The following is a 9,303-nucleotide window of genomic DNA, read 5'->3' as shown; positions in this document are numbered from 1 at the left end:
TTTCTGTGATTTTTCCTCTTGGCTAATACATCACGAATTTATATGTTACCAGTAATCACGTGGAAAAGGTTAAGATCGGGGGTACGTACACTTTAGAGAAATAGAAATCAAAGGAAGTGGGGTTGGATGAGTAATAGGTCAATGGGTCAGGGAATCAGGTAAGTGATGTCAATGTCAGACAGAATTGTGGAACCGGGTGTTTCGTAGGTCAGTTCAAGTTCAGAGGTCGCAAAAGTTTCTTTTGGATGCAAAGTTGCGGATCCAGCAGTCGGATTCCAATCGCCTCTGCGATCCATAGTAGTCTGGATCGTACCAGTCGTGATCGGTTCAGAGATACCCGGTATGTGATGGTGAATGCTTGATCCTTGTCTATAACATGACTGGTTTCGGTCAAATGTGATGCAATCGCGCTTGAGCCTGGTTTCTTCCCACTACCTCACAGAGATACGGGATTGTGTTCTCACATTCTGTCCGACAAATGCCTTGTCGTACGACCAACGTATGATGATCGGCACGAGCACACAAATGGGTACACACAAAAACTGGTGGCAGGACGTGGCGATTTGTCCTTCAAGCGGAATTTGATAGTGGGGCTGGAGTTGATGCCAAACACGGATTAGCGGCTAGGTGTGTCGTATCAACGGAGTTTCTAAGCCTTCTGGTGATTAGTTCAGCAACCGAGTCACCTTTGAATGGAAACCTCATGTATACGGGCTTTTTCCTAACAGAACATTGTGTAGGTTTGGGCTTAACGGGTTCTATAGTCTTGAATACGAACATTTCAGGATATCCGTTCTGCAGGAATGTGCGTCACAAGAACTTTAGTTCCTCTTCTAAGCAGTCCAGAGATCATACCTTCATCGCCCTTTCAGTCAGGCATCTAATTAGGTTACGCTTTTGTTGCGATGGAACGAAGCTATCAATATACTTTCCACCTTTGCTTTCTGTGGACTTTGCGTTCATTGGTCCCGTCAGTCTTCCTTTTAACAGTAACATCGAGGAAACTTAACTGTCCGTTCCGTTCTGATTCGATAGTAACCTTAGTATTAGTATCGACTGATTTGAAACTGGTTAGCAAGTCTGTTGTGCTGATAGTTTCGTCGGCAAGTACGACCTCTGAACTTGAACTGGCCTACGAAACATCTGGTCCTACAAGTCTGTCTGACATTCACGTCACTTACCTGATTCCGTGACCCACTGACCTATCCCTCATCCAATTCCCCCTTCCATTGATTTCTATTTCTCTAAAGTGTATGTAGCCCCTATCTTAACCTTTTCCACGTAATTTATTACTATCATATAAATTTGTGATGTATTGGCCAAGAGGAAAAATCACAAAAAACAAGCTTCGTTCGCTACCTTGTTCGTTCTCGTGACTATTACGGGTATATTCAGCCAATTGAGACAATCCAAAGACCCATGCGAGTTAGCTTCCAAGTTGGTCTTGAAAATATCTACCCTCGCTTTTGTGTGTGTGTGTGACCACTTGATCACATGATCGAATTGGCTGCTCGTACGTGTGGCACACTCAGTGGATTTGGCACGGATGTCAGAGCAGCTGAACCCGGGCACGACTTTCGATTATCTCCACACCGACTGGACATCCGGGATGCAGTTCGGGAGTAATCGATAGGTGGGTCAGTGGGACGCGGTGATTGCACGGCCTTATTCGTCCCCAGAGCCAAAGGGGAGAAACCGGTGTTCCTGATGCCTGCTCAGGCCAGTGGGTTATCGATCAACGCTTGCACATTGTTCCGTTTTACTGCGAGTGTGAATACAATGCATAGGTTACTGCGCGGTGATTCAACGTAGCGAACGCTGGTAATGGGTTGATGGCAGGCCTGTGGGTCCTGGGACTCGGAGAGAGGTGAAGAGAGTTCGGACAGCAGTGTACGGATAATCGCACAAGGTGCCCCACCTCATCGTATACCGTTCAAAAGTGGGCACCGTTGCTTTGGTGAACTCTAGTTGCAGTGTCCAGGGCTTAGTAATTTGGAAAAGGCACCGCATTTTTATGTGGTTCACGGAGCCAATGGCTATGGACATGGATTGAACAGTATTTTGGAAGGTTAGGTCCAATCCACCTTCGTACAGGCTTGACATACCATCCCAACGCTGGCCAAAAGTGGCTTGATTCAGAATAAAATAAACCTGGGGAACTCTGTGCTTTCAAACGACAACCTCAGAAGTTGGCCCGTCGCAGACGTGTCTTTTCGAACACAGTCATCAGTTCAAGGTTAGACATGCTTTTGAATAAGTCCCGATCAGAACAGCGCACTCGTCTTCTATCCAACGGAGACGATAAGTTTCCGGCAGAAAAATTAATCAGCGGAGAACTTTGAGGCAATGGTGCCATTAGTATGAATAAGGCTGCACTGATTCAGCTTCCACAAAATATGATCAGCAAAATGACTGGTAAATTGTTCATCTTTTGTAGTTTTAGGTAGTCGCAAAGATGTTGATTGCATATCCGCGACATACGCGATTGAAGAACCCACCGATCCCAGTTCATTCTGCCTCTCAACTAGGGGAACTTGTGATGAAGCACGGCAATGAAGTAGCCGCTGCACCGTACTCACACACTCACAATAGAGCGGGATGATACGCGAGCGTTGCTCGACAATCCACTGGCCTGCACAGCCCTCAAAGGTGCCTGCTTCTCTTCCGCTGATGCACGAACCGACAGGACAATGCAATTGCCGCACCGCACAGTGTACTGTCCCAACTTTCAGTCACTCCCGAAATGCTTACCCGGGTACTTAACCAGCTGGAAAATAGTCGAAGATCCTGCCCTGATTCAGTTGCTCTGACGTTGAATGAGCCACATCTACGAACAACCGACTCAGCCATGCAATCACGTGATCACACACACAAACAAACGCAAATGAGGGCAGTGATCGGCAAGTGCGTGTGCGCACGCGCACATCATCACTGAAGGGAGTCGAGTCTGCAACTTTCCGGCCACTAGCTGGACGCTACAATGTTTGGCCGAGTGTGTCTGATCTCCTGTGTGACTGGTGCCTAGCTGCCATGACACTCGAAGAAAGTGGGAGAGCAGAGGTAGTGCCAGGTTTCCCAGTCCTAGACAAGAGCGGTCCTGGTGCAGAGGTTATTTTCAAACGACGGGACTCTCGTTCAGTAATTCCGCACCTTAATCACTGAGCTATCTCGTACCCGATGGGATTTAGGGATGAATGATGAATGGTACCATGTGTGGCGGAATATAGTTCCATTAATCTTTCAGTCACACAGGTTCGGTCATGACTATCTCCTCGAGTGACGTCTTCTCAGGTGGAAGTTCCATGCTACTTGCGGAATTCTCACCTTTCTACACGGATATTTACTAGTTTATGTGGTTATCCCACACAATGTCCACCACAAGTTCGGCGAAACACATTCACTCTTTGGTTTTCGTCAATCTGATCATATATGCTCTCCTGAAGTACGTTGTTGCACTCATCTGGTGTTTGTGATGGCATAAACGTACGTTCAAACATGCCAAGTTAACTCGAGTTCCGAAAGTGCAGCAATTTTCCAATCGCGATGTTGCGTAATAGAAGTTGCAATCAGGGAACTGCAAAATAGGGTATGTTTGCCTGAACAGCCGAGGCCTCGTCGGACCAGGCGCAGATGTGTCTCTCGCAAAACCGAATTTCGTGCAATTTGGTTTCAAGCAGAACATAAAGTTGACGCAGACTCGGGGACCGCGCCTACCTGATGAGCTCCAAGAAGGGTGAAACCGTTGGCTGTGGAAGAAGTTTCAGCAACCTTATGAGTAGTACATGACGAATCCGTTCACTAGCCCAATCTATCCGCTAGCCAACCACAAGGAGCCTGGTCTCCGCCGGTCTATTATCAAAAGAGTAGACACCAGGCGCTGCCCACCCAGCAAGCGCGTTTCGGTAGGTTGGCATGCCGTACTTTCCATATTGAACCAGAGACCATTTGTTTTGGTTCGAACCCCAAATCCTGAGCAAGTGTGAAACATTTCGCCAAACAAACTCGAGAGGGTGTTCACTTTAATCCATACTTAGCCTCTGGTTTGTGATACTCTTCAAGTGAATGTGTTGCACAAAGGCCGCCTCATGTTTTGGTTGGTACGATATTCGAGATATCGCAATATATGGTCTAGACACAACACAACCCACGACTTGTTCCCTCCTTTTTTGGCTCACGAGGTAAGCGCATAAGTTTGCTGTCGAAGGGTTCTCATTAATATTGTGAGTAGTTTCCTGCATGCCAAACGGGTGTTCACCACTGCGTATTTTGTAATAAAGTAGACCTACTCATAATTAGTCACGCCCCTCACACTGACTGAAAAACTACCCTCGAGAATGGCCTTTCTTTTTGCCAATAAGCTTACTTTTCATGTATATTGAAAACTGGTAGAAACGGATCTGATGTTTCTTCATTTTAGGAGGCAAAGTAATGAAATCGTACATATTCTTTGGGGCCCGCAGAGTATCTAAGAGGTCGGTAAATCTCAGAGACAGATACTTCGTACTGTTCAGACTGGATAAAAATGTGCGACGAAATAGTCTTCTGCATTTTGTTTTGCACTATCGATAGTAGAATCTTTCTCTTTTCCCGTTATCCACCTGAGCTAAACTTGATGTGCGGCCCGGGATCTGTGTTCAAATCAGGCCTTTATCGATCCAGAATAGGTGTCGGAAAAGCAAACGTGTCTAGCGCATCGTGTAAAGCTTTATACTATACTAGAGCCAAGTAAAAACATCACTGTTTACAGCATAGCAATGTAACCTGAACTTAAGGGCTGTTCTCTCACCAGCTCAAGTGTTATAGCGTACTTATGAACGCACTTGAAAAAGCACTTTTAAGCGTTATGAGTGTTTCATCAAACAATGAAACAGCGGCGTTGTTTAAACAGACTAACATTTAAGTAGTGCATCCGTGCCTCAGAGCGTGAGAATGGCGAGCGATCTTGTACCTATGCAGTGTCTGACCTGAACAAGAACTCTGTGTAGAAATGGTGCAAGACGATCGAGAACGAACCGGTAGTGTTTGTTCCAAGGTACAAAAGCTACGGATTTTCTTGTCAGCACGAATGGTGAACATTTTCGCTCGTCAAACGGTCAGTCTGTAGACAACGTGTGTTAATATGCAAAAGTGATCATTAGAGACAAAGAGGTTGACTGGTATTTCCTGCTTTGCAGGGAGAGCAGCGAGAAACGCACACACCCAAGAAAAGTAGATGAATTGGCAGGCAAACTACTCACAAGGTTGCCCAAAAACTCCTCGACAGCCCACGACCGGTTTCATTCTTCTTGGGGCTCATCAGGTAGGCTCAGTCTCCGAGTTTCCGTCAACATCATGATCTACTTCAACCCAAATTGCACTGTTTTTGAGAAGTACACTTATTTGCATATCTTTCATGAAAACCAAATGGATAAAGTCAGCTGGACCAAAGCAGGAATTGCGTTTGCACTCCAACGCTATCTGTAGGCCGAACCACATTCGCTGGATGTGGACCGCGAGTTTACCACAAGAAAAAATACGAAGATGGCTCAATAAAGTGTGTTCACCGTGGCTAAAATTTGAAACAAATTGTAAGTTTCAGAGTTTTGGATGTCTAGCTCTTGCTGTCCTCGTAACCAGTCGAGGGTCAAGAAATATTCTCTGTGGTTTAGCAAAGTTGCCGACACTATATCTTCTTAAAAATTTCCGCATGACATATCGGTCCTGTGTCTTCAACAAGACCAGTACGATTGTGTTTTGTCTAGGTACAGTTAGATATGAGAAAATTGTTCATCTTTCAGGCAGACTTCAATCCACTTCCGCAATCGGAACGCACCACTATTCGCATCAGGGCAGTGGACAGAAGAGGCATGCAGGTGGACAAAGTTTAAGGGTTCCTCTTGAGGAGACGGACTATGCGTTATGATCTCCCGCAATCAACTATCTGACCCCCGAAATGCACAAATTAGATATGTCGGTAGGCTGGGAGCAAATGAACCAACATGTTTTTTTTCCAAAACGATGATCCTCAAGTTCTCCATGCTATCTAGTGAACAGCCTCTGTTTCCGTAAAACTTTCAGGGACAGCGGGAATAGCCCATGCGGTAATTTGTGCAATAAACCAGGGGAACAGTATTGTTGGACAAGAATTGAAAAACAAAATTCGCGCGATCAGGGACAAAGAAGAAGAATGATTGAAATCGTTGTACACAGTATAGGGCAAAACCAGTGAATCAAGTCCGTGGAAACGTTGTTACTGAACAGTTCAATTTCTGTCACTGAGGATTCAAGTAATTTGTTAGCTACGATGAAAGATCGAAAATTTGGTAAGAGATGTTATTTTTCCCTTCTTTTCATATTCACATCACTCTCGTTTGAACAGTCGTTCCCCTGTCCCGGCGCAATTATTCTGGTGAGTCCACACCAAAGACGGAAAGCACTAGGCTCGTGTTTCGCTCATCAGCAATTCATATCCAATGGCTGTGCCGGGGTTCTAATCTGGACATCTGAAGTGTGAGGTGACCGCGTTACCACTACTTCATTAGCACATGTCAGACGCATCTGAGTTTTCATGCCTGAACAGGCGAACGTGCTTACGCTTGAGCGATGTGATTGGCGTGTCCGACTCATCATAGAACGGTGACTCAGCGACGATCGATTAACCCCCGTGTCAGATGTTCCCAGTCAGGTAGCCCCACGGAGTCTTGAAATCCGCTGTGTGGGGTTGCGCGATATGCATCTTTCGTATTCACAACACTCCCATTCGAACAGTCCTGTCCTGAACCCCGGAGTTCAAACCCTTGCACGGCCATCGGATATGCACTGCTGACAAGCTCTAGTGAGAGCGAAACTTGAGTGCAGTGCTTCCCCTCTCTGGTGTGGACTCACCAGATTACTTACGCCAGGACAGGAGGACGACTGTTCAAAAGAGTGATGTGAATGTGAACAACAACCCCCTACAACAGAAGATACGATTTCCGCAGAAACTCCGATGCTAAAGATAAACAACGGACTTCCAAATTTGCGCCATGTTTGTTTTAAATACGCGGAAACAAGTGCGCCCAAGTGGCAAGAGCTTTTTACGCTCACTTTTGAATACATTGTACCCTTCTGTGCATCTAAATGGGGCCGGATTCTTTAAAGCGTTACAGCTGCAACACTTTTCCGTTCATTCGGAGAGAGAGCGGAAGAATGTTCATCGAAATTCTCAACTAACAAAAGTATAGAGCCAGATAACTCTAGCCTTATAAGTAGTATATCGACGTTAGGATTTCTAGGCACCAAACGCCACTCTTCTCAGCGTCCTTCCACCATTCTGGACCCTTCGTAATCAGCCATCTTTACCGATTCTTTACCATGTAGCCGAAGTTCATGGAACTTGCTTTTGATGCGTAATCCAGAGACCTCAAACAGAAGTCAACCTAAAATATTGCTTTCTAGAACCAGCTCGAAAGAAAATAAAAGAAGTTCCTGTTATAATTCCCACCATAACAAAACGCACGGTCAATTTTTAAGACCAACTCCTCACTGGAAGACGACGGCGTTTCACGGGTTTTCCTGATCTCCGGGAAGAAAGATCGATTTTTTGCTAGTTTGCGCATACGTCCTCACTTCATTTTGAAACGTTGTATTCATAGTAAATTCAATCACTAAATAGAAAATAAACGAAGGCTGACAGGAACATTCACATCAGTGTGGGTAACTTTCACACCATTTTCTTGCTTCGTGAAAATTCGTCTCTACAGAGAGAACGCAGGGCATTTGAATAGATTCTAAAAACACTTTACTCGTCTGTTTAATCTTATCGTAATCAATTTGTGAGGTGGTTTTGATAGGGGAATTGTCAGCACACACATCCATCACACCCCACTGTTGTCAGTTATAATCGATTATCACGTGAACATGCTGTTTCCCAGCCTAGTGGACGTGAAAACTATTCAGTGTCCTTTCTCGCTGTTTCACTGGATGCCATGAGTTTTGCTCACACAAGAAAGTTTGTTTTATGTGAACCAGACTAGAAAGAGCCACCAAGGCACTCATTTTTGCCATCACTTTGTGTGCCTGTGAAGCTTTGTGGCCACCACATTTGAGTGAGTAGCTTGGCGCAGAGTAGCAAAGGTCGGCAGTCAAACGTACTCTTTCCGGAGGGCCATCCACCTGCTTCCGCTTGACAGTCTTCCATTTATGTGTCAGTTAGATCTTCAACCTAGTAATATTTTGTGTGTGAATTTCTCAATCATCTGAGACTGCTTTTAATTACCGATGGATGTTCGATTAACTGCTACCCTCCATTTCGTTGCCCTGCAACTTCGTATACTGTTGATCCTGTAACGCTTCCGACTGGCATAAGCTGACCATACCGCCCACAGTATTTCCTCACTTCGGTGACATTTATCCACCTCACTGTTAGTCATCATGCATTTACCTTAGAACCATTCCCAGCTTATCATTGACCCAACCATTCGACATGAGAATTTGCTTCACCTAGGCATTATCAGCACACAGAGCCGCGAGAATTCAGGAGGCGTGAACCGCATCGGATTCTACCTAACCTTTTAGACGGCGCTCCTTTCATATCAGTTAATCTCTGTTTGTGAAGGCGAACATCCATCTTTTGACCACCCTTTTTCATCTTTTCACCCTAAACATACCTTAAATTCGCTTTATTTGCCGAAGAGACTTTGTGACGTTATGTGGTCATATGCCACCACTGTGGACAGGCCAGCCCGGTACCAAAAGTTACCACCGCATCTCAAACAGGACCACCTACCAGTGAAAGAAAGAAGGCCTTCGTCGCGGAGTCATTTATTAGAAAATGCCAAGTGCACAGTTACAGACTATTGGACAGGGAAGCAAAACTCTCATATGTATCTTGTTTACAAAAACTGAATATCCATCTTCTCTTCCCTGGATATTCACTGACTGTTGCTCAATTCTAAGCAGATGCCACAAAGAGACTCCACAAATTCCGCAATAAATCTCACTTTTCAGGAGATGCAATGAGAATTTAGGAGAAAGCATACTACTCGCATGCCTCCTCCGTCAGGAGTATCACCGTTACACCAGTATTTCGGTTACATGTAAATAAAAACCAATCAAAGGAGCAGCCGAACGCTCGTCGGCTCAGGCTGTCTTACATGGAACCGAGGCTGTTCTTGATTGCTGTTCAAAACCACCCTAACGGATTGCAACCTGAACATCTGTTGTGCATACTAGTAAGAGTAACTTCGTTCGATACGCACTCACGTGTACGATATGACGATTAGGCATTGTCACTGGGTGCTTCAGATATCTCAGTTCTTATTTCACCTAAAGATGCAATACGTT

This window comes from Opisthorchis viverrini (genome assembly GCF_000715545.1).
Source record: "Opisthorchis viverrini unplaced genomic scaffold opera_v5_130, whole genome shotgun sequence".
In the NCBI taxonomy this organism is placed as follows: domain Eukaryota; kingdom Metazoa; phylum Platyhelminthes; class Trematoda; order Opisthorchiida; family Opisthorchiidae; genus Opisthorchis; species Opisthorchis viverrini.
The sequence above is the reverse complement of the archived record's forward strand: the minus strand, read 5'-3'. Positions refer to the sequence as shown.